This window comes from Aotus nancymaae, unplaced genomic scaffold, assembly GCF_030222135.1.
Source record: "Aotus nancymaae isolate 86718 unplaced genomic scaffold, 86718_ANA_hifiasm-v0.15.2.pri h1tg000040l, whole genome shotgun sequence".
In the NCBI taxonomy this organism is placed as follows: Eukaryota; Metazoa; Chordata; class Mammalia; order Primates; family Aotidae; genus Aotus; species Aotus nancymaae.
The window spans coordinates 122541446-122568909 of record NW_026988454.1 but is presented as its reverse complement, the minus strand read 5'-3'; the positions used below and the strand labels follow the sequence as shown (position 1 = coordinate 122568909).

At 38.1% G+C, this 27464-nt stretch overlaps 1 protein-coding gene and 1 non-coding gene across 2 annotated transcripts in view; both read right to left on the bottom strand.

The window, feature by feature from the left end:
• The window catches only part of KIF6 (kinesin family member 6), a 383773-nt gene that overhangs the window by 120246 nt on the left and 236063 nt on the right, over positions 1–27464 (bottom strand). The window lies entirely within an intron of this gene.
• LOC135268557 (U8 small nucleolar RNA) lies at positions 19130–19262 on the bottom strand. The gene has a single exon (XR_010336862.1). It is a non-coding gene; the product is annotated as a U8 small nucleolar RNA (small nucleolar RNA).

Below are 27464 nucleotides of genomic sequence, written 5' to 3'. Positions count from 1 at the left end.
CTACTTTCCTTCCAGTTTTTCTATGCTCTGTTTTTACTACATAGCTAAGATGATACTATATATACAATTTTGTAGCCTGTTTATGTTACCTAACATTATCTCATAATCGTTTTTTTGTAAGTAGTGTAAATGTTGCTTTTAAAATATTCACCATTATAGTCCATTCCCTAATGCTGGATTTTTCATTGTTTAATATATATGCTATGGAAATAATGCTGCACTGAGTGTCTTGGTGCCTTAATAAATTAATTAATTCAACAAGTATTTACTCAGTGGCCACTATATGTCAGTTACTATTCTTGGAGCTGGGAATATGGTGGCGAGCAAAGGCTTATTTCCTTTTGAGAACTTACGTTCTACTGAAAGCAACAGACAAGAGAAGCAAATAAGCACATACTATTAATTAGTTCTATGAAAACAGATGATGAAAAGATTAGGAGGATAGAAAGATATGAATAATGGGGTGGGCTATTTTACTCAGGAAGAGTAGAGGAAGGGCTCTCTGACAAAGTGTATTTGCATCAAGGCATTTTGGATTATTTCTGTAGGCTGGATTCTCAGAGGGAGGAATTGAAGTTCTTGCTTTCTAGGAAGCCAGTTTATTCCCTGACAGGAAAGACCTGTTATAAAAATGCACTCTACTAGGGCATAATCTTGAGAAGGTTTCTTACTTAATTCCTTTGCTCCTTGGTTTTCCTGCCTGCAGTGGAAATAATTACACCTGTATGTGTGGGTGGTAAGGCCGAGGGAGGCGCATGGCTGTGAGGATAGAATGTTAAGGTTCTTGTGTCCCAGAAAATTTGGGTTAGGGAGCAAACATATGTCTGTGAAAAGGGAATGATCAGGCTGTGAAATGAAGGCAGGTAATAAAACCCTAACTGAAAAAGGGTTCTGGAAGGTGTGGCGTAAATACTGTGTCTGGCACATATTAGGTAGTCATAATATATACTGAATGAAAGGAATCACCCAATCTGTCCAGAAGAGCTTACTGTAAATGGGGTAGCTAGGAGAAAAGGTCTTGAATGATTGATCACGTAGTGGCTCAGTGTGGCTTGTCAATCAGCTACTGCTAAGAAAGCCCTTGAAAAAAGGTGAGCCTGCAATTCATGAACCTGCAGATAGGTGGCACCCTCAGTTTCCTCATTCATGAAATAGGGCTAATGTCTACTTCATAAGGCTGTTTTGGGCAACTGTTGTTGCTGCTGTTGGTTTATAAATCCTGTCTTGTCTTTAATCCAGAAGCAGAACTGGATTGTGGAAAACAATACCAAGGGCTTGGGGGCCCCAATTGCCCCCATCTGTTATATGACAGGAAAAGGAAGAGGAAGGAAAGAGTGCTAAAAAGTTAAGCGGCTATGATGAAGAAGAATCTAAATTTGATTTGATTAAAAATTCAGCTTGGCATTCGTCTGTGATGAAAAATGTTCACTGGCGGATGCTCCAGGACCTAGTTAACTGTTTGTAGCTGGTGTGGCTTGGTAGTGACTGTCCTCTCTGCCCAAGCTCAGGAAGCTGCCTTTTACTTCATTGGGTTCACTAACTTCATTGGGTTCACTAATGAGCTTTGGGTTGCCTTGGGCAATAATGTGCTCTCTGGATATAAAGAATGCAAAGGGTGGGTAAGCTGAAAGCCCCTCTGGTTTGTTACAAACAGTTAGTCTTTGAACTGGTAATTATGAGTCATGGGACTCCCAGTCTGGCACAAAAGTGACTCATTTTAAGCAAATTATCAGTTTTTGCCCTTACCAAATGCTGTGATCAACCATTCTGTATTCAAGAAAAAAGGGAACATTTTTATTAAAAGAGCAGGATGTTAAGTAGGAGAGCAAACTGCAACTATGATTTCCAGACGTATGGATCAAAGTCAAGCTCAAGCCCATTGTAAATCAAGTAACAAAATAAATAGTAAAAATGGCACAGAAAGCAAATGGTCAGGAAAATTCATTTTAGAATAGATGCAAAATCAACCCCTGCAGTCAACAGCATAAGATTACTGAAATACTATGATTCCTGGACATTCTCTCCCCTCCCACTTCCAACTCCCCTGGACCTACTGGAATTGGGGTCAAGGAAGAAATATCTTTATTTGGATGACTTAACCCACAACTTTGTTAAAGAATAAGTGATGACGGATTCCTCCAAGCTGCCCAAAGCTAGTTACTTAGACAGATGAACTGACAGACAAAGCAATCAAATTAAATAAATGTGATACAGAGATGGGGCTATAAGGTATGAAGAATCCCAAGGCCTTCTATTACAAAGCATTTTCCTGAGGACACCGGTTTCACTAATGGTCTTTGGCTGAGGAAACATTTGAAATGATCATTATCTCTTTGTCAGTTGCAAGAGTAGCAACTGATCTCAAAAGACAAATTTTCTTCTCTGATGTCTAGGGTATGATTAACACTGCCCAGGACCACAATAAAGGGAAATGGGTCCAGGGTGGACTGAAAGGCAATGTCATCCTAGTGTGTGTCTTCTGGAATGGTTTGAGATTTCCAATTAATCTTTTACAATAGCTGCTCATTCATCTATGTCACTGAAGAAGATACTATAAGCTGCATGAGGAATTTGGCTCTGGGATAAATTGTCTGACTTCCAAATCTTACATCCTTATTAAATCACTTTCAATGTAATACCAATTTTCTTATTTCTTGACTCCACCACTTCTTGTCCCTTTCATAAAAAACAATGGTTATCAAATGGTTATTTTTGTATGTTCCCAAAACCGCAAAATAAAATCCATTAATCAATCACTTAATATTTCTTGAATATTTATCTTCTCTGCTTTCTGCTAATCACTGTAGTTGATAAAGAATCAATAAAAAACATGAAAAAAGAGCAGAATATAACAATCATTAATCACCTCTTAACTGGCAATTCAAATGCACATTTTGCAATTCTCATGCCTCTTGGCCTCTCTGAGGTATTTAAATATTCCTTAATTATTAAAATTTTCTTCTCTGGCTTCTTGGCATAGTTCTCTCCATATTCCCCTTCTATGTTCATGACTGTCCCTTCTGAGCCTCCTTTACTGACTACTACACTGCCTGCTCATCTAAGTAATACAAGAAACAATGAGGAGGTCAGTGGGAATAGAAAAGAAGTGTTAAATACAGTAGATATTTCTGATAGAGCATGATAACCAAGTAGCATTGTGAGTATATATTAGAACTCTTATTTTGCAAAAGTGGAAACCTGAACTTTAAGCTTCAGACACTGTTTGATACAAAGTCTCGGAAAGAAAAAAAAGGAAATTGATCTGATAAAATCACTCAAAATGCAGCACAGTCATCTAAAGAAATGGAAAAGATGAAAGAATGAGACGTGAAAGAGAGAGAGCAATAAGATCCAACACATATGTAATAGGAGGTTCCAAAGATGTGAATAGATAGAATGGAGGAAAGGCAATATTAGAAAAACAATAACTCTGCATCTTCCAGAAATAATAAATATGTGACGCCTGATATCCAGGAACACAGTAAATCCTGATCAGGAAAAATAAAGACAAAACTCATTCCCTATATATAATAGTGATACCGAGAGCACAAAAACAAAAGATCTTAAAAGTAGCCAGGGGAAAGGCATATTGTCTACTAAGGAATGACAATTACATTGACAGTACACTTTGTAATAACAACTATGAAAATAAAAAAGACAACATAATAGTACTTTTACCTTATTGAGAGAAAACATGTATCGACCTAGAATTCTATATGCAGCAAAATTGCCACTTGAATGTGGGTGACAAAATACTTCCACACTTTATCCTTATAGAAAGTCCAAACTCTAGCCTCAATTCCAAACAATCTTTACTCCAGGTACACAAAAATTTCAGTGTCCAGATGCTGTATGTCTTTTCATACCTCTGCTGTACTGCTTCCTTGGCTTAGAATATCCTTTCTAACATGGCAGGCTTCAACTCATTCTTCTAATTTCAGTTCAAATGCTATCTATTCTGAGAAATCATTCATGACTCCTCCTGGAACAATTACTAACTTCATTCTTGCATTCCTTCACATTCATTTCAATATATAATAATGTTTTATGAAAGTAAGCACGCATGAATGAAAACACTACACTAAGTGGTCAAAGGAGAGTTTTTGAAGAGATTAGCCTTAACTTAGGATTTGCTTTAAGCCCAGGTAGGTCTTGTTTAATGTACAACTTATTAACAATAAGAATAAAATTAACAATAAATCATAGGTTTACATATGGAGAACAGAAGTATTCTTCATCAGCAGATAACACAGGCAATACAAATGAGATGGACTCTACTGGTTGACCAACCTAAAAATCTTGGTCAATTCTCTTCACCTTTACCTTCCTCTCAATCTAGACCAGCACTGCCCATTGAAACTATGATGTAAGTCATACATATAATTTTAGATTTTCTAGTAGTTTTTACTAGAAACTAATAGCTTTAATTTTTATTTTTACATTAAAAATTTTTTTAAGTAAAATTAATTTTAGTAATATATTTTATTAAACTCATCAAAATATTATAATTTCAACATGTATCAACATTCATAAAATTCATGTATTTTACATTTTTTTATGATAAATATCTGTACTCATTTGCATATTTTATTCTTACAGCATATCTTAATTCAGAGACTGAATTAACAGAAAAATTTGATCTACATCTATGTATTATAAATTTACAAATGTAAAATGTAAATGTACCTAAAGGTTTTCCAATAACCAAACTGAGTACCAAAAAATTATTATCTTTTAATATTTGTATCTGTATTGACAAAACCAGTTAATGAACTGTTTATGCATAATGTTAAAAACAATGTGTGTACCTGTTGACACATGTACTATAATACTAACATTTTATACTATGCAATTATTAAAGTGACATGCAATCCTTCCAAAACAAGAAAGTTGTATATAATGGAGACTTTTTATTGCTTCAATTTTATGCTTAGATTAAATTAATTAAAATGAAATAAACTTAGAAATTCAGAGACAATTTCAATCGGACTAGCCACAACCTAAGTATTCAATAGTCAGATGTAGCTCATGGCTACCATATTGAATGATGCAGCTCTAGAGGCTGAAGAAACCACATACCTATGTTTCTAGGCTTCTTTGAAGCTTTGCATGGCTGTGTGATACATTTACTTTATGGCCAAAGAAAATGTATGAGAATGTTTGGAGGGATATTCTTGGAAGGCTTTTTGCTTTCCTGATAAAGAGACAAACTCAAAAGGAGAACTTGTTGGCACCATTCCTTCCTCCTTCCTGCCTTAAATGTGAACATTATGTAATGTCTGGAGCTATAGGAGACATCTTATCACCGTGAGGCAACTCATATGAAGATGCAAAGTTAGTACACTAAGAACGATGAAGTAATAAACTGAGACCCTGATGACAATCGCTGAGCTGTCAGACTGACATTAGATCATCTATGTTTTGAACTTTATTATTAAGAAAACAGTGACTGTCCTTGTAACTTATATCCTTAATAAATAGATAACACTTGTAGCTGAAAGCATCCTAATGGACACAATTAGCATGATGGGCTGAGAAGAGAGACCACAGGCAGGCTGAGTAGGGTAGAGGTATTTACTGAAGATGAACAAAAAATGAGTCTATGGAGATGGGGTGGAGCCAGATAATGGAAGGCTGACCAGATATCTGAAACGAGAGGCCCATAGCAACGTTATCTGTCCTTGTCTTAGAGACCTTATCATATTTTGTCTTTTCCAAAGTAGTTTGTATATATGTCATATATATATACACAGATATATATTTGCTACTAGATTATAAGGGCCGGGAGCTTGTACAGAGTAAATATTCAGTAAATTTTCATTAGTTTACGATTAGATACAGAGCTGGAGGTATCAAGTCTGGTTCTTTAGCATTTTAGCATGGATCAAATATTCAATATTAAAGAAAATTCAGCAAACTAAAGTCCTCAGTGAGAAAACCTATTAAGAGTTCCTGTATTAACATATCAAATACGATGTCTTTAGCCTAACTTTATGTCCCTTCAACAGCTAAGACAAAAAGGACTACACTGACTTAAATTTTTCCCAACCCTCTCTACTTTCAGCTTAATTACTGGTAATATCTTCTTCTTCCTATGAATCTGGCTTCTATTTTCATCTCTGTGAATGTGTAACAGGTAACTCATGGTGTTCTGTCTGTTATTCCTCTGAAATAAGCTCCCCCATTTTCTCTCCTTTACCTTACTTCCACAGTGTGAGACTAGGCATTTTAACTAACAGTTTAAATACTATGTAAGCCTCTATTGTCCAATCTGCCTCCAGCTTCATCAATCCCAACCTACTATCCAATCAAATTTCTCCGAAAATATTCTTAAAATAACATGTAATTTGTTCAGATTTTAAAATAAAATGTTCTTTGTAGAACCTTTGAATAGTTCAACTTTTAAAAAGAGAAGAATGATCTCTAATCTGACTACAAGGAGATAGAAACCATAATATTTTAGTGTATTTTTTTCCAGACATTTTTCTATGCATGCTTATATCTATTTAATGTAATTGAAATTATATTATTAAAAAGCTTGTATTCATCTTTTTCATTTCTCATCACATCATAAAACATTTCTTGTGTAATTAAAAATTCTTCAAATCCATCTCAAAACATAATTGTATGATGTCCCATCAGGTGGTCATTTAACTTATTTAACCATTTTTTCATATCATTACTTCTTTTCTGATTCCTCATAGTGATTGTCATTTGTCTTTTGTATTAAATAAAAATTCCAAATCTTGGACCCTTTGGGTCCTGTCTTTCTGTATCTGCCCCTATCTTTTGCTGGCCCTTCACATTTTAACCAAATAAATTGGCTTACTCTTCTCTCCTTTGAGTCATCATTCATTTTCTTCCTCCCACAAATCTGTCAAATCACTGCTCTCCTTAAAATTTACTGCGGGTGTCATTGCAATAATCTCCCACTGTCTCTTTCTTTATTTTTTCAAATATCCTTGTTTAGTGGGTGTACATATTTATTACTTTGAGAGTTTGTAGGTGACCATATTTATGTTTCTACTATATGTGTGTTATGGTCTGATAGACTGGCAGAGGCCAGTGTGTGGTGGGACCAAAAGCAACAGGAGCAGAGCTTGCAGATGGCGGCCACGTCTGACCGTTGTTGTGCTTGATGAGGTGGTCAGCACTGAAAGAGAGGCATGAGGCAGGACTATTCTCATGCTCAGAGCTGAGCAGCAGAGGGTGATTATGTTGGCCCAGCTTTGATTAACAAGATAGTCTATCAGGCATTTGGAGACCATCTGCATTTTCAGCCTAAATGAAAGCATATTTATTTTGGCTGCTAAGTATCTGGAGGATGAGGGAACCATGTGCATAAGAGAGGCTTATCCTCCTCTTGGAAAAAATGATCTCAATTAGATCCAATGTCTGCTTTAGATCAGCCAGTGCATTAAGTAAAAACCTGTGCAGTAACTTAAGGGTCCCAGTGAAGTGTTCCTACTTTTGAATCTAATGTTCTTTACCTCACACAGCCATTCTTTTATAATCATAAACCATGAGCATCTGTTTAAAAGTGAAAACTGGAATGCAAAACAGCCACCTGCCTCCTCCTCCTCACCTAGCCAAGCCATCACCTGGCAGCTCGCCTCCACAGCCTGGATGCTAGTGGGCTGCAGTGGCCAGGCAAGGCCAGCAGTTGGAATGCTCATAAGCACCACTGAGTGGAGTGGGACTCACGCTAACAAGACCCCACAGGAGCCCACTGGACTTCTGACTGTGAGAGATCAGCACAACTTGTTGACTTAGTATAGGGATATATCTGCAATGGATAAAAAGCCTTCTGATAACTGCTTTTTAAAAATTGATCATTTTACTTTTATTAATGTGCAACAGACGTTGGGTCACTGAAAGCATGGCTGTCCCAGTTTATGGCAAAAGAAAGCTTATACAAAAGAAATCAGGTTCTGTGCTTGTTAGCCACTTGAGCAAAAAGTTGAACAGGAGTTAGCAGCAATAAGATGTATCTGTAGATTTCAACTGGTCAGGACTTCTTTCCCAGTAGCCCACTTCTCCAAATATTTATAGCATCACCAGACGTCAGACTCATTTCTCATTTCCAGAATAGGGCATGAACAAACTCTGCTGCTTCAGTAGGTGGAGAGGGATGTCATACCCTCTGTCTGCACATGCCTTGAAAGAGACAGTTTCTGTTTGCAGCATCACTGGCCACAAAGTTATCAAAGGAGGGCAAGAAGCATAAGCAGATGTAATCATACAGCATGGCAAGATGCATCTTTGGCAAATGAAGACTTTCTGACAAGTGACTTTGGTCTCTTAAGAAATCAAAGTAACAGATGGAGAGGATCCAAGATGGCCTAATAGGAACAGCTCTGGAATGCAGCTCCCAGTAAAAACGCAGAGGGTGAGTGATCACCACATTTCCAAACAAATTTTTACTGCCCACAGATCAGGAGATTCCCTGGTGGAAAAGCACCATGAGTCTCCAGCATGGCTGTATCAGCTGGCACAGCGGGTCTCTGTACAAAAACTCACAACAATCCAGGAGCCATTTCAACTGGTGACTGGAATGCCTAAGAGACAGACTTGCCCATTCGTTTGAAAAAAAGGGGGCTGGAACAGGGAGTCAGGTGATCTGGCTCGGCTGGTCCCACCTCCACTAAGACCAGCAATCTGAAACACTCTGGATTGAGAGTTTCGCAGCAAGCACAGCTAGACCGGGGATGGTCCAGCTTTGTTGGGGGAAGGGCATCCGCCATTACCAAGGCAGTCCACCACTATCAAGGCAATCTGCCATTACCGGGCAATCTGCCATTACTGAGGCAGTCCGCCATTACCAAGGGAGTCCGTCATTACAGAGACAGTCTGCCATTACTGAGGCAGACCGCCATTACCGAGGCAGTTCTAACTATACCCGTATAAACAAAACTGCAAGGAAGTTCACACAGCAGCTGGGCAGAGCCCATGGCAGCTCAGCAATGCCTCTACTAGGCTACCTCCTTGCTGGACAGGGCATCTCTGAAAAAAGGCAGAAGAATGACAGGAACTTATAAATAAAGCCCCACCTTCCCAGGACAGAGTACCTGGGAAAAAAGGTGGTTACAAGTTCCACTGCAGCAGACTTAAACATACCTGCCCAGCAGCTCTGAACAGAACAACAGAGCTCACAGCTCAGTGCCTGAGCTCCTATAAGGGAGAGACTGTCTCCTCAAGCAGCACCCTGAACCCCATATAACCAAAGAGGCACCTCATAAAGGACAGCTCAGGCTGACATCTGGTAGGTATCCTTCTGGGACAAAGATAACAGAAGAAGAAACTGGCAGCAACCCTTACTGGTCTGCAGCCACTGCAGGTGACTCCCAGGCAAGCAGGGTCTGGAGTGGACCTCCAGCAGTCCTATAGCAGGGGGGCCTGACTGTTAGAAGGAAAACTAAGAAATAGAAAGAAATAACTTCATCAGCAACAAAAAGGATGTCCACTCAGAGAACCCATCTGAAAGTCACCAACCACAAAGACCACAGTTAGATAAATCCACAAAGATGGGAAGAAACCAGCGCAAAAAGGATGAAAATACCAGAAACCAGAATGCCTCTCCTTCTCCAAGGGATCACAACTCCTCACCAGCAAGGGAACAAGGCTTGATGGAGAATGATTCTAATGAATTGACAGAAACAGGCTTCAGAAGGTGGGTAATAACAAACTTCTCTGAGCTAAAAGATCATGTACTAACCCAATGCAAAGAAACTAAGAACCTTGAAAAAAGGGTTGACGAAATGCTAATGAGAATAAATAGCTTAGAGAGGAATAAGAATGAATTGATGGAACTGAAAAACACAACACGAGAACTTCGTGAACCATACACAAGTTTCAGTAGCCGAATCGACCAAGCAGAAGAAAGGATATCAGAGATGGAAGACCAACTCAATGAAATAAAATGAGACGGCAAGATTAGAGAAAAAAGGGTAAAAAGGAATGAACAAAGTCTCCAAGAAATATGGTACTATGTGAAAAGACCTAATCTACATTTGATAGGTGTACCTGACTGTGACGGAGAGAATGGATCCAAACTGGAAAATACTCTTCAGGATATTAGGAAAACTTCCCCAACCTATCAAGGCAGGTCAACATTCCAGTCCAGGAAATACAGAGAACACCACAAAGATATTCCGCAAGAAGAGCAACCCCAAGGCACATAATCATCAAATTCACCAGGGTTGAAATGAAGGAAAAAATGCTAAGGGCAGCCAGAGAGAAAGGTTGGGTTACCCACGAAGGGAGGCCCATCAGACTCACAGTGGATCTCTCAGCGGAAACACTACAAGGCAGAAGAGAGTGGGGGCCAATATTCAACATCCTTAAAGAAAAGAAACCTAGAATTTCATATCCAGCCAAATGAAGCTTCATGAGTGAAGGAGAAACAAAATCCTTTATGAACAAGCAATTGCTCAGAGATTTCATTACCACCAGACCTGATTTACAAGAGCTCCTGAAAGAAACACTAAACATAGAAAGGAACAAGAGCTCCTGAAAGAAGCACTAAACATAGAAAGGAACAGCCACTCCAAAATCGTACCAAATGGGAAAGAGTGTCGACACAATGAAGAAACTGCATCAACTAATGGGCAAAACAACCAGCTAGCATCAAAATGACAGGTAATTCACACATAACAATATTAACTTTAAATGTAAATGGGCTAAATGCCCCAATCAAAAGACACAGACTGGAAAATTGGTTAAAAAGTCAAAACCTATCGGTGTGCTGTATCCAGGAAACCCATCTCATATGCAAGGATACATATAGGCTCAAAATAAAGGGATGGAGGAAGATCTACCAAGCGAATGGAGAGCAAAAAAAGCAGGAGTTGCAATCCTAGTCTTTGATAAAATAGACTTTAAACCAACAAAGATCAAAAGAGACAAAGAAGGGCATTACATAATGGTGAAAGGATCAATGCAACAAGAAGAGTTAATATATCCCAAATATATACGTGCCCAATACAGGAGCACCCAGATACATAAAGCAAATTCTTAATGACCTACAAAGCGTCTTCAACTCCCACACAATAATAGTGGGAGACTTTAATACTCCACTGTCAATATTAGACAGATCAACGAGACAGAAAATTAACAAGGATATCCAGGACTTGAACTCAGACCTGGACTAAGCAAACCTAATAGGCATTTACAGAACTCTCCACCCCAAATCCACAGAATACACATTCTTCTCAGCACCACATCACACCTATTCTAAAACTGACCACATAATTGGAAGTAAATCACTCCTCAGCAAATGCAAAAGAATGGAAATCATAACAAACAGTCTTTCAGACCACATTGCAATCAAATTAGAACTCAGAATTCAGAAACTAACTCAGAACTGCACAACTTCATGGAAACTAAGTAACTGGCTCTTGAATATTGACTGGATAAACAATGAAATGAAGGCAGAAATAAAGATGTTCTTCAAAACCAATGAGAATGAAGACACAATGTACCAGAATCTCTGGGACACATTTAAAGCAGTGATTAAAGGAAAATTTACAGCAATAAATGCCCACATGAGAAGGAAGGAAAGATCTAAAATCACCACTCTATCATCAAAATTGAAAGAGCTAGAGGAGCAAGATCAAAAAAACTAGCAGAAGACAAGAAATAACTAAGATCAGAGCAGAACTGAAGGAGATAGAGACACAAAAAACCCTTCAAAAAATCAGTAAATCCAGGAGCTGGTTTTTTGAAAAGATCAACAAAATAGACCACTAGCCAGACTAATAAAAAAGAAAAGAGAGAAGAATCAAATAGATGCAACAAAAAACGATAAAGGGGATATCATCACAGATTCCACAGAAATACAAACTACCATCAGAGATTACTACAAACAACTCTACACACATAAACAGTAAACCTGGAAGAAATGGATGAATTCCTGGACAATTGCACCTGCCTACACCTAAACCAGGAAGAAGTCGAAACACTGAATAGACCAATAACAAGGGCTGAAGTTGAGGCAGCAATTAATAGCCTACCAACCAAAAAAAGTCCAGGTCCAGATGTGTCCACAGATGTGTTCACGAATTCTACCAGACATACAAAGAGGAGCTGGTACCATTCCTTCTGAAATATTCCAAACAATCCAAAAAGAGGGAATCCTTCCCAAATCATTTAATGAGACCAATATCATCCTGATACCAAAACCTGGCAGAGACTCAACAAGAAAACGAAACTTCAGGCCAATATCCATGATGAACATAGATGTAAAAATCTTTAATAAAATATTGGCAAACCGATTGCAACAGCACATCAAAAAGCTTATCCATCATGATCAAGTAGGCTTCAACCCGGGGATGCAAGGCTGGTTCAACATAAGCAAGTCTATAAACGTAATTTAGCACATAAACAGAACCAAAGACAAAAACCACATGATTATCTCACTTGATGCAGAGAAGGCCTTCAACAAAATTCAACAGCCCTTTATGCTAAAAACTCTCAATAAGCTAGGTATCGACGGAATGCATCTCAAAATAATAAAAGTTATTTATGACAAACCAACAGCCAATATCATGCTGAATGGGCTAAAACTGGAAGGATTCCCTTGAAATCTGGCACTACACAAGGATGCCCTCTTTCACCACTCCTGTTCAATACAGTATTGGAAGTTCTAGCCAGAGCAATCAGGCAAGAAAAAGAAATAAAGGATATTCAATTAGGAAAAGAGGAAATCAAATTGTTGCTATTTGCAGATGACATGATTGTATATTTAGAAGACCCTATTGTCTCAGCCCAAAGTCTCCTGAAACTGATAAGCAACTTAACTTCAGCAAAGTCTCAGGATACAAAATCAATGTGCAAAAATCATAAGCATTCCTATACACCAATAACAGACTTAAAGAGAGCCAAATCAAGAATGAACTGCCATTCACAATTGCTACAAAGAGAATAAAATACTGAGGAATACAACTAACAAAGGATATAATGGACCTCTTCAAAAAGAACTACAAACCACTGCTCAACAAGATAAGAAGGACACAAACAAATGGAGAAACATTCCATGCTCACGGTTAGGAGGAATCAGTATCATGAAAATGGCCATACTACCCCAAGTAATTTATAGAGTCAATGCTATCCCCATCAAGCTATGATGCAGTCAGAGAGAGACATCCCTGCTAAAACCACTGTCATTCTAGGGTGACTGTGCACAAGCCCAGGGCTATGCCCTTTGAGGAGCAAAATTATAAGCTGCACACTAAGGGAAATTAGACTTCACTGAGATAGTCCATCCAAGTCACTAGACAAATAAGTAACAACAAACCCCAGAGAAGGCAGATGGGGATCAATATGTAGAGTTGCTATATTATCTAAAATGTCCAACGTTCAATAAAGAATTATGATAAATGCAAAGAAAGCCCTACCCATACACAAAAATAAAGCAGGCAATAGAAACTGCCTATGAAATGACATACATGTCAGCTTAGCAGACAGACTTCAAGCCAGTCATTATATATACATTAAAGGAAACATGGGAGCAATGCTTAAAGAAGCAAAGGTTTGGCTCTGAGGACTTGTTGAAAATAAAAAAATAATAAATAAATAAATAAGAAAAGGATGCTATAATGCAATGCCTCATCAAATAGAGACTATTGATAAAGAGAGAGAAATTATTTTTAAAAACCAAATTGAAATTCTGAAGTTGAAAAGTGCAATAACCAAAATGAAAGATTCACTAGGGCTCAATAGGAGATTTGAACTGACAGAAGAAAGAATTAGTGAATCTAAAGATAGATCATTAGATATTATACACTCCAAAGAACAAAGAAAAAAAAAGAATAAAGCAAACAAAATGAATAGAGCCTCAGTGAAATGTGGGACACCACTGAGGACACCAGCATACAAGTAATGAGAGTACAAGAAAGAGGGGTGAAGAGAGACAGAAAAAGCAGAAAAAAATGTTTGAAGAAATAATGTGAAAACATCCCAAATTTGATGAAAATACTAGGTTTACATCCAAGAAGCTTAATAAATTCTAAGTAGGATCAATACAGAGACCCAGACCTAACTACGTCATAGTTAAAATGTTGAAAGCTAAAGACAAAGAGAAAATCTTTAAAGCAGCAAGAGAAAACTAACTTATCATGGACAGTAAGATTAAAAGCTGACTTCTCTTAAGAAATGATGAAGGCCAGAAGCCAATGGAATGACATGCTGAAAATACTGATGAAAAAAAGTTGTCAACCAAGACTCTTGTATTCAGTAAAACTATTTTTCAAAAATTAAGGTGAAAGAAAGTCTTAGATAAACAAAAATGAAGAGAATTCACTGCTAACAGATCTGCCTTACAAGAAATATGAAAGGAATTTCTTCAGTCTAAGTGCAAGTGACTCTAGAGGTTAATTCAATTCCACATGAAAAAACAAAGAACACCAGTAAAAGTAATTATATAGGTAATTATAAAGGACAGTATAATTGCATATTTCTTTTTAAAACTGATCTAAAAAGCAGTTGTATCAAACAATATGTATATAATTTTATTGTGGAAACTCTAACATAGAAGTGTAATGCAGTTGATAGTAATAGCACAAAGGAAGGGGTGGGGGCAAAGCTGTCCTGGAGTAATGAAATGACACCAGACAATAACTTGAATACACAGAAAGAAGTGAAGAGAAACAGGAACAGTAAAGAGGAAATATAACAAACTTGATAAATATATAATAATTCTCATTTTTTCTCTCAGCTTAACAGCCATAAATTACATAAAGGAATCATTATAGCAATATAATGTTAGGGTTGTAACATATAAAGATATATATCTAAACACACACATACAACAATAATAGCATAAAAAAGGGAAGCATGAATAGAGATATATAGGATTAACCTATCTCACTGGAATTAATTAGCATAAATATAAAGTAGATTCTGATAGAGTGGAGCTGTAAATTTTAAGCCCTAAGCAACCACTAGGAAAATAACTCCAAAATAAACAATAAAAAATCATTAGAGGGATTAAAATGCTACACTAGAAAATATTCACTTAATGCAAAATAAAGCATTAAAGGAGGAAGACAAATAAAAAGGACATGATACATAGAAAACAAAAAGTAAAATGGCAGAAATGAATACAACTATATCAACACTATCGCTAATGCAAATAGATTAAAAATCCAATCAAAAGTCAGAGATTGTCATATAGGATTTTAAAAAACCAAGACTTAATTATATGCTACAAAAGATATAGTTTACCTTCAAACGTACAAATTAGTCAAAAGTAAAAGATACATCATGCAAACAGTAATCATAAGGAAGCTAAACAGGCTACGTTATTAGACAAAGTAGACTTTAAAACAACAAAAAATGTTACTAGAGATGGAGAGGAACTTTTAGAAACTTTTATTTTTCAGGGGTACATGTGCAGGTTTGTTATATAGGTAAGCTTATGTCATGGGGGTTCGTTGTACAGATTATTTCATCACCCAGGAATTAAGCTTAGCGCCCATTAGTTACTTTTCCTTATCAAGAGGGATATTTCATGATGATAAGGGGATCAATCAATCCATCAGGAAGACACAGAAGTTACATACAAACAGCTAACAACAGAGCTCCAAGAAAGATAAAGGAAACTAACAGAATCGAAGAGAGGAATAGATGATTCAACAATAGTATTTGGGAGATTTCAACTCCACATTCAACAATGGATAGAACTAGGTAAAAGATCAATAAGGAAACAGAGGACTTGAACAACACTATATGCCAACTAGACCTAACAGACAGTATAGAACACTATATCCAGCAACAGGAGAATACAGATTTTTTGCAAGCACACATGAAAACATTCTCTAGGATAAATCATGTGTTTGACCATAAAACGAGCCTTCATAAATTTAAAAGGATCAAGATCCTACAAAGTATGTTCTTCCATCACAGACGGGTGGGAGGGAGGGCCAAAGTGGATTATAGAGCAGAGAACAGGGAAGGGTCGACAGTTGGAATATCAGGGCACAGTGAGGAGCAGGTAAGGAGGCAGAGTAGGGAACTTCAGGATTTAAAGTTCAAAGTTCAGAGGTTTAGGAGCAATTGTACATGGCGAAAAAAACCAATGCAGTAACAGCAGCTCAGTCTAACAGGTGGTTGAGTCATAACAATGTGACTAAGTGCAACTTAAATGCCTGCCTTGCACCTCCTGCCTGTGACGCAGGAGGTCACAGACTTCTCTGGAGGAGCATTTTGGACTGGTCATAGCAGAACATCCAGTGGTGTATCTTAATGAACTTATTATCTCTGAGCACTCCAAAATGAAATCTGCCAGTTGACTGTCCTCAAGATTATCTAAAAATGATGCCTGTGAAACCCACTCCCCAGGTGATGTGGAGAATGTTGCTTAGACAAAGGATCAGGTTTAGAAAACAAAATATTTTAGGGCAGGAAAGAGGAGTAATATGTTTCACCTAAATGTGTAATCATCTACTGACAGCTGTTTCCACTATTCCCCATAAATCAAAGATTTGGAGAGGAGTGTTAACTCTGTCAGGCCAGAAAAAGACCACTGAGCAGGACTGGCCTTCTGATACTCTTACGAAATGTGAGCGTGAACACCCTTCCCAGCATGCAAATGCTCTCCAAGGGAGTAGCAAGCACTCACTGTCCGTATTCATCCACCCACTGCCCTTTATAACGTGGGCTCCCTTAAGATCATATTGCTTTAAGATGATCAGATTTTTCCTTTAATGGAACACCACAGAGCTGTTTTTCCCTTTGACCTTTTCATTCATGTTGAATAATAAAACTTAACATCGAGCTGTGATTTGATATTACAAGGCCTGGGATGCCAAAGCTAAGGCCTTGAGTTGGCCAGAAGTTTGTAATCCTTGGTCCAGCAAAATTTAAGGATGCAATCTGGAAGTGTTTTAAATGCCAAAAGAAACGTGACCTCTCTGCTGGGTTTTCATTTCCTTCTCTCCTGTTCTTCTTTTCCCTTGGTATCTTTTATAGTCTCCATGGTTCCTTCCTGAGGCAGCCCTTCTAGCACATGGACCCACCTCCTCCCAAAGCAGGTTCTGCTGAATGCAGCGTGGCTGCATTTGCTGTGTGTCTTGTGCTTCCTCCTCTCTGATTCTTTGACCTTTCTTTCCATGATGCCTCTGCCTGCAGGCCCACACCCAGCCTTCTCACTGCCTTCTGTCTGGCCATGAGATTAGCATTCCCTGTGCCCTGGGCCAGCTGCCTACATGGATCTTCTCTACTATTTCTGGGCAAGGACACTGGTCACATGGCCAGAGCTGGACACTCTATGTCTTGGATTTTATTTACCTGTGGTCATTTTATAGGTCTCCCATTCATGAGGCCACATATCTTCAGCAAATGTGAACCCAGGATGGCTGCAGGCTGTCTACCTAAAGGGTCTTGGAGTCCTGATGCTCAATGTCATCATGAGGTGGAGAGAGAATATTAAAATCCTCTGCCAGCACATCTGAGGACTGGCTCAAGGTAGAAGAGGTCTAAGTAACTCAAGCTCTTGAACTCTTCCCAGTGGAACTACCTTAGCTCTAGGAAAGGGGAGTTCTTTTTACATATATACCTTGGTCTTGACAGAGCTGCTTGCTGAGCATCTAGATAGAGAGGATATAGCATGACCTTCTAAAGAACAAACATAAAGGAAGCCATCTGGAGTGGAGTAAATTGTAATTACATCTCCCTCTGCTTCTTCCATTTTTAAATGAAACCATTGGTGTTACTGATATACCAAAGAATTCCAACTGCAGCCTGAAGTATCTGTGGCACTTAGAATCTAAGAGCACCATGTTCTCATGCAAGAAGCAGCCTAAAATCCTTCCCTGGAGCCCTCCCTTCCACTCCTTTACTAAATTGCATCTTTCCCTTCACAGGTAAACTCCTGGAAGAGCTGTCAGTGTTCCCTGGCTCTGTATCCTCAACAACTCTTCACCCTTTATCCCTACAGTCTGGTTTCTATCCTCAGCACCTCACTGAAACTGTTCTTCCAAGCTCAGCCACCACCACCTTATCTTTTCTGATACTAATAATCAAGCCCAATTCCCTTCTCTCTGTCTGTTCCTCCTCAGTTTTCATGCCAGGCTCTTCTGCTGAAATGCTAGCTCTGTTTTTCTTTTCTTCTCCTCTAGCCAGACACTTCCATGTCCCAGGGTGAGAACACAATTCAAAAATTGTTACCCTTAAACTGGCAAATAATGAATGACTCCAAAAGATAAATTGTTGAGACTTTTGCCTTTTGTATTATCGGGGAACTAAGCATAGCCACATGCTGTAAATAAAATCTACGGCTGGTGCCAACTGCAGTAGGAAATCAAGCAGATTTGTGGGGCTTCTGCAGAATGAAAAGTCAAAACCAAAACCAAAACCAACAATAACAACGCTCCCTCCTCTCTCCCTCTTCCCACAAACATAAAAACATATTCCAATGTGATATTCTATTTTGTTTTGTTTTTCTAAAGGAGCTTCCTGAGCTTTCTTGACCTTGCAGAAAAATAAAATACTCCAGGTTTTGTGCTTTTACAGATGAACCCTGGCCAAGTAGTCCAGTGGGATTTACACACTCTCTCTGATACATCATCGCACTCTTTTCGTTTTGATGCAGCTACAGTGTTAATGTCACCAGATTCTCCAATAACAAAAATGTTGTACATTTTCTTTCTTTCTTCTTTTTTTTTTTTGAAAAGGAGTTTTGCTCTTGTTGCCCAGGCTGGAGTGCAATGACGTGATCTCAGCTCACTGCAACCTCTGCCTCACAGATTCAAGCGATTCTCCTGCCTCAGCCTCCCGAGTAGCTGAGATTACAGGCATGCGTCACCACACCTGGCTAATTTTGTATTTTTAGTAGAGATGGGGTTTCTCCATGTTGGCCAGGCTGGTCTCAAACTCCCGACCTCAGGTGATCCACCCACCTTGGCCTCCCAAAGTGCTGGGATTACAGGCACAAGCCACTGCGCCCAGCCAAAAAAAAAAAAAAATCTTATACATTTTCCAATCACTTACTGAGCTTAAAAGAATTCTACATTCTAGGTATTCACAAAAAAGAAAATGGATATTACAAAATCAATTTAGGTAAAAAAGTAAGATTTTGCTAACTTTTCTGAACATGTATGACAAAACCTTTTTTTTTTTTTATTTTTTTTAAATCAGATAGGAGTAATCAGGATGTTGCAAGTCCTGATTATGCAGAGACGTTAATCATGTTTCATGCATCTCCAATCATCATGTTCTATCTGCCCTCCAAAGGAGGAACAGGTAAGGATTATCCCACCTGACGATGACAAAACCTTTTAAGAGCACTGAGGTTTACACTTTTTCCCTACAGGATTTCCTAATGGATGATCTAGGGAGACTTGCTTCATACTTATCCAGTGGCTTTGAGTCCTCTAAATCCCCTGCTGCTTACCCATGGATATCAGATTTAGGAAGCAGGGCCCAATGTCATTAGAAAGAGACTAAATGTTGTATAATATTTAACACTGCTCTGTTTGCTAACCCTGACAGAGTAGTCTGCAGTCAATTTTTGGAATGGTATCTCTCAAACTTGGTTAGAATGAAAAAGAAAGCAATAAGCTTTGGGGGTTTTGAGGGTTTTTTTTTTTTAATTTTTTGTTTTTGCAAGTTTCATTTATCCGAAAAACTTCATTTCCTACCACTACAGGATAAATGATTCTAATACAGGTCACAAATGAAAGAGAGCTGGCTTAGAACACTAGGTATGTTTGTCTCTAACTTGACTTCTAGCTTTATTTTCCCTCTTTTGAGGAGCTTCACTGATTAATTTGGTAACGTGAGTATGGCAGAAAATTCAGGACACATCTTTTTCAATGAATAATTTTTTTTGTAAAAATTCATTTGAGTTTTGATGTGGAGCCATGATTCTAACCATGACAATACCACCTGCTTCTGTTCTCTATTTGGTCTCTGGAAAATCCAATCCCTGAAAATAAAATAGATGTGTACTTCCTCAGAGGCTTCCTGTTATTTCTATGTGACTGTGTAGAAAAATTAATATCTGAGAATAGGTGACAACTGGGGAGAGGATCTCTGACAAGGAAATGTTTAAAGAGACAGTTATTTTTAAGAGTTTGAAACATTTAAAATCTTTGGTTATATGTAAGTCATGATATGTGACCAACTGCCAAAATAGGGAAAACAATTCATGAAGATATTTATTTGGGGTATCTTCATCAAACAGCGAATCTTCATTCACAGGGCTATTTGAAATAGCAAGTAGAGTCCCCACTCACATTATTTTCCTAGGTCCTTCACAATATTTGTTAGGATTGTCTTCAGTCATAGGTAATGCCTATTTTGGGGGTTAACATATTTATTCTCAAAGCAAATTTTCTTCTTAGTTAAGAGGTCTCTTTAATTGTGGGTATGCAGTAACTAAGGTAACTAGCACATAGTAAGTGCTCAATAAATCTTCCTTATTTATTTGCATGAATGAAGGACCTCTTACAAACCTTGTATTTCATGTCAGAATGCCAGACTCAAATATTTCCATGGGGGTACTAAGAGATCACAAAAACATAATAAATGGGCTAGACTGCCAGCTTCTCCTGTGAAGGAGCTGTGGTCTGAAGCTTCTTCACTTCTTTCAGAGGAATTCTGGGTATGTGGCAGGCTACATAAATACTCAGTGAGAACTGTGTGCTTTAACACTGTGATTTGCAAATTGTGACATAACAGGTTTATCTCTGGATAAGTGGCAAGCCTTATACAGTGGTTCGAACTCTAATTTGCAGTTGAACTGCCTTGCAGTGGGCCTATTGCCTGTGGCATAATTACACCAGGGTAGTCATCCAGACATATTATTACTCTTTTATCCCTGTACAGATTTAGGACAATTGCTATGACCTCAGATTATCACAAAAACAGTTATATGATGGTCCTGTTGCTGAAGGTGAGCATAATGTTCTTTCTCTTGCACTTCTCAATGCCAGAATTCCTTTACTTAAACTAATTTTGCAATGAGTTAAGAAACAAATGTTGGAAGGAGCTTCATTTAGGAATTTGGAAGGCCTGAGTCAAAGTCTTGGCTCTTTTTTGTGAATTGTGTGGCCTTGGGCAAGTCACTCAACCTTTCTAAGCCTGGTTTCTCCCTGTCCACAAAATGGGTGGTGGGTGGAGATGGAAATAACTACCCTCCCTGCCTCACATGGGTGTTCTGGGGAGGAAGTGACATAATGAACACAGATGTATTAAATCGACTGTGAAATGCTGAACATATGTCAAAATTGTTTCTTGTTGAGCTGCCATTTTAAAACACATGCACTCATACAAGCACCAAAAATAACAACAGAAAAGAAAAGATCCAGCGATGGAAAGTTTGCAAGTATCCTTATTTTAAACAGCTTATCTTCATCCACAGGGATATTTGAAATAGCAAGTAGAGTCCTCACTCAACATTATTCTCCTAGGTCCCTGACAATATCTGTTAGGATTGTCTTCAGTCATACAGGATCTGAAATCAGGATTCTAACCTGACATTTCACATTCTACCTTGTCATTCTTCTTTGCCTTTCCCCTTTTCTGCCTACCTGCAGAAAAGTGTGGGCTGTCACTCCTGACTCAGTCCCAGGCTTAATGTGATTTTATATTCTGAGCTCAGGTGAGCTTGAAGAGCCTTCCTGTGACTGTAGAGGTAGCTCTCATTCTCTAAGCAGGGAGAGGCACCTTCATGAGCAGTTGGAGAGTTTCACACTTCTTTTGAGGTAGGCTTTCCTTTTGTAGCCACAGCTCAGCTTCAGCACAGCTGTTAGAAAAGGCACACCATGGAATACTATGCGGCCATAAAAAGGAACAAGATCATGTCCTTTGCAGGGACATGAATGGAGCTGGAAGCCATTATCCTTAGCAAACTAACACAAGAACAGAAAACCAAACACCACATGTTCTCACTTATAAGTGGGAGCTGAACAATAAGAACACATGGACACAGGGAGGGGAACAACATATACTGGGGCCTATGGAGGGGGAGAGGGGAGGAAGAGCATCAGTATAAATAGATAATACATGTGGGCTTAATACCTAGGTGATGGGTTGATAGGTGCAGCAAACTATCATGGCACATGTTTATTTATGTAACAAACCTGCACATCCTGCATATGTATCCCAGAACTTAAAATTAAATTAAGAAAGAAAGAAAAGTCACTTCAGATAACAGTGCACCATGGAGATTCCCACTGTGGTCTTACAGTTGCTCTCACACTCCACCTAGCTAGCAGTGGTTTCCTTGTGACTGGAGATGGTGTAAAAAAAGCAGTGGGCAAGTGTGCTCCTGAAGAATGGACTCCCACAAAGTTCATAAAATAACAGACAATCAAGCATGCTTTGCTTGTGGCTTATGGTATTTTGATGTGAGAGCACATAGAAACAACAGAGAAGGAAAGAAACTTGAGCTTCTAACTCTAGCCAATGACAGCCTTCACCCTCAGAAGGAGCTGGGTTCTGGGTGGACTCTATGAAGAAATGAAGCTGGAAGTAGCCTGAGGAACTCAGTGTGAGGGCCTTGTTTTGTCTTTCCTCCTGATCTACTAGTTAGTTCTACGAAAACCATTTACCCATACCAGCTTCAAACCACTCTTTAAATAAACAGGAACCCATGGAAAAGAGGTGTGGGATTCTTCTTTCCCCAATCCCTCGCCTTTCTGAGAATGAATAAGGTATTTCATGTATGACTTTCCACTTTTCCAGCCCAACACAAATAAGTTATTCACTCAGAATACTGCATGTAATCTTTGAACATCTATATGTTGCTTTTATAACTGCACTGTGAGCTTATCATATTTTTATGCTTCTTGAGGGAAGGATCACATATGATTTAAGATTTATAACTTCAATAACATGAGCATTTATTCTCTCATTTACCAACTTATTCATATAAACATTAACTGGATTTACAAATCTTGACTGAAAATCTACTCTGTAGTGAGGCATTTGGGAAGGTTCTGGGAGGGATACAGAAATTATGAAGTCAGTCCCCTAAGTTAAAGAGTTTAAAATTCACTGGGCCCATAAACATATGAAAAGATGTTCAACCTCACCCATAATAAGAAAAAAGCCAATTAGAGCTGCATGAAGATTTCACCTAATAGATTAGAAAAACTGCCCAAGTGAGAACCCCCTGTGTTGACAAGGCTAGAGGGAATCAGGCAATCCCAGATATTGCTGGTGGGCATGTAAATTAGTACAGAAAAATCCCCAAAGAGGGCAATTTGGTAATCTCTGTAAAACTTACAAATGCATGTAGATTTTGCTGTAGTGAGCCTATGTGTGGAAATTTATTTTGTAGATATATGTGCACATACAAAATGATATAAGGACAGTTATTTGTTGCAGCATCACCTATAACAGCGAAAAGACTGTTTAAAAAGAGATAAGGGGTTCATCCAGTGATAAGGGGCTGGTTCTCTGTATAATGTAATACTATGAGACTAAGAAGAACAATATGGAAACACGTTGAAGATCTGTTTCTGAAATCAATTTTACTGTGTGTATTTGAGGTTTACAACAAGATATCATATACATATATATTTCTAAATTTTATATATATATATATATTGCAATATCTTTATCCGCTCATTGATTGATGGGCATTTGGGCTGGTTCCATACTTTTGCAATTGCAAATTGTGCTGCTATAAGCATGTGTGTAAGTATCTTTTTTGTATAATGACTTATTTTCCTTTGGGTAGATACCTAGGAGTAAGATTCCTCGATCAAATGGTATTTCTGCTTTTAGTTCTTTAAGGAATCCCCGCACTGTTTTCCGTAGTGGTTGTTCTAGTTTACATTCCCACCAGCAATGTAGAAGTGTTCCCTGTTCACTGCATCCATGCCAACATCTTTTTTTCTTTTTTCTTTTTTTATTATGGTCATTCTTAAGGGAGTGAGGTGGTATTGCATTGTGGTTTTGATTTGCATTTCCCTGATAATTAGTGATGTTGAGCATTTTTTTTCATGTGTGTTGGCCATTTGTACATCTTCTTTTGAGAATTGTCTATTCAAGTCATTAGCCTACGTTTTTTTATGGGATTGTTTGTTTTTTTCTTGCTAATTTGTTTGAGTTCCTGTAGATTCTGGATATTAGTCTTTCATTGGATGTATAGATTGTGATGATTTTCTCCTATTCTGTGGGTTGTCTGTTTACTTTGCTGACTGTTCCTGTTGCTGTGCAGAAGTTCTTTATTTTAATTAAGTCCCACCTATTCATCTTTGTTTTTGTTGCATTTGCTTTTGGGTTGTTGGTCATGAAATCTTTGCCTAAGCCAATATCTAGAAGGGTTTTTCTGATGTTATCCTCTAAAATTTTTATAGTTTCAGGTTTTAGATTTAAGTCCTTGATCCATCTTGAGCTGATTTTGTATAAAGTGAGCGATGAGGATCCAGTTTCATTCTCCTGCCAATTATCCCAGCACCATTTGTTGAATAGGGTGTCCTTTCCCCGCTTTATATTTTTGTTTGCTTTGGTGAAGATCAGTTGGCTGTAAGTATTTGGGCTTATTTCTGTGTTCTATATTTCATTTCACTGATCTAGGTGCCTATTTTTATAACAGTATGATGCTGTTTTGATGACTACAGCCTTATAGTATAGTTTGAAGCCAGGTAATGTGATGTCTCCAGATTTGTTCTCTTGGCTTAGTCTTGCTTTGGCTATGTGGGCTCTTTTTTGGTTCCATATGAATTTTAGGATTGTTTTTTCTAGTTCTGTGAGAATGATGGTGGTATTTGGATGGGAATTGCATTGAATTTGTAGATTGCTTTTGGCAGTAAGGTCATTTTCACAATATTGATTCTACTCATCCATGAGCATGGGATGTGTTTCCATTTGTTTGCATCATCTATGATTTCTTTTCGCAGTGCTTTGTAGTTTTCCTTATAGAGGTCTTCACCTCCTTGGTTTGGTATATTCCTAGGTATTTTATTTTATATTTTTGCAGCTATTGTAAAAGGAGTTGAGTTCTTGATTTGACTCTTGGCTTGGTTGCTGTTGGTGTATAGCAGAGCCACTGATTTATACACATTAATTGTGTATCCTGAAACTTTGCTGAATTTATCAGTTCTAGGAACTTTTTGGAGGTGTCTTTAGGGTTTTCTAGGTATACAATCATATCATCAGCAAACAGCTATAGTTTCACTGCCTCTTTATCAATTTGGGTGCCCTTTATTTCTTTCTCTAATCTGATTCCTCTAGCTAGGACTTCCAGTACTATGTTGAATAGAAGTGGTGAGAGTGGGCATCTTTGTCATGTTCCGGTTCTCAGAGGAAGTGGTTTCAACTTTTCCTCATTCAGTATAATGTCAGCTGTGAGTTTGTCATAGATGGCTTTTTACTACATTGAGGTATGTCCCTTGTATGCTGATTTTGCTAAGGGTTTTAATCATAAAGTGATGCTGGATTTTGTTAAATGCCTTTTCCATGTCTATTGAGATGATCATGTGATTTTTGTTTTTAATTCTGTTTATATGGTCTATCATATTTATTGGCTTGCATATGTTAAACCACCTTTGCATCCCTGGTATGAAACCCACTTGATCATGGTGGATTATCTTTTTGATATGCTGTTGGATTTAGTCAACTAGTATTTCCTTAAGGAGTTTTGAATCTACATTCATCAGGGATACTGGCCTGTAGTTTTCTTTTTTTGCTATGTCCTTTCCTGGTTTTGGTATTAGGGTGATGCTGGCTTTACAGAATGCTTTAGGGAGGAGTCCCTCTTTCTATATTTTGTGGAATGGTGTCAACAGGATTGGTACCAATTCTTCTTTGAATGTTTGTTAGAATTCATCTGTGAATTCATCTGGTGCTGGGCTTTGTTGTGTTGGTAATTTTTTAATTACCATTTTAATTTCGCTGCTCGTTATTGGTCTGTTCACGATTTCTAATTCTTCCTGATTTAAGCTAGGAGAGTTGTATATTTCCAGGAATTTATCCATCTCCTCTAGGTTTTCTAGTTTACATGTGTAAAGGTGTTCATGATACCCCTGAATGATCGTTTGTATTTCCGTCATGTTGGTTGTAATATCCCTCATTTCATTTCAATTAAGCTTATTTGGATCTTCTCTCTTCCTTTCTTGGTTAATCTTTCTAATGGCTATCAATTTTATTTATCTTTTCAAAGAACCAGGCTTTTGTTTCATTTATCTTTTGTATTTTTTTCTTTTAATTTCATTTAGTTCTGCTCGGATCTTAAACCAATATCTATATTTAAGTGAGAAAACCGAAGTCCAGAGAAACATGCATAGCATTCTATCTTTTTTTTAAAAATGAAGAAAGATAAGAGCATACATTAATATTTTCTTGAGTTTATATAAAGAAACTCTGGAAGTATACACAGAGAAATAATGAAAGTGGTCGGGTGTGATGGGAGGTGTGTAGAGTGTCAGGTGGTAATGAGACAGGTAGGAACTGAAGTGGGAACAAAACTCTTTACTGTTTATCTCTTTATATTTTTCTGGTCTGAGAGTCATGTGGAGGTATTACCTCTTCAAAATATAAAATAAATATGTTTTAAAGATTTTGTAGAAAAGATACACATGTGCCAGTAATATGTACTATACACATTTCTGCTTTATTTTCTAATTAAATTTAAAACTCCTTCAGGGATGAATTACAAAAGAGCCTTTTAAACTAATCTCTCCATTTCTCCCTCTCCAATTTCTCTTATAAATCCTTGCCAGACTAATCTTCCCAGATTGCCAGAAATTATTCCTTACAGTCTCTGCACCAAATTCAAACATCTCTGACTTTTAGGGCTCCCCACAAACTCACCCCACCCAACCAATGCAATTTAATGTCCACAGTTGAGATCTCCAAGAAGCATCATTTGCTTCTATCAGGCTGAGTTCATCATAGTTCTTGAACGTTTCCATCCCTGTGCCTTTGCTTGAGCTATTTCCCATCTGTGGGGATGACTTACATTCTCCCTTCTGCCTATTCTGAAGTTCACCGTCTTCCAAGGCCACTCCCTTCCCTAAAGGCTGCATTTTGATCCCATCCCGATCTATCCCTTATGTGACCTCCATGATCCTGTCAGTACTCTGTGCTTAACTCTGATTCTGCAATAAAACTGTCAGTTCCTTAGAGATAAAGACAATGGGACCTTTATGCACACACACACACACACACACACACACACACCCCACTAGGACCCATGGGAGGCAGCAATGTCAACCACAGACAACTCCAGTTTTCTGGGTCCTACTAAGAACATGCTTTCCAGGTCATGGCTATAAGGAATGGCTAGACCCCAAGTCATCCTCCATTTCATGTTTCCTAATGGAGTTTTAGGGACATCGAGTCAAATTCTCAGATTCCTGTTAACCATTTTGTATAACAGGCACCTTACTTTAGATCAAACTGAAATTCAAACATTACTGGTTGCACCTGGTAAATTGGAGGGTAGCCTCATGTAAGTTCTTACTATTACTACCACCATCACCACCAGTTGATGGAAGAGCTGTAAGAACACT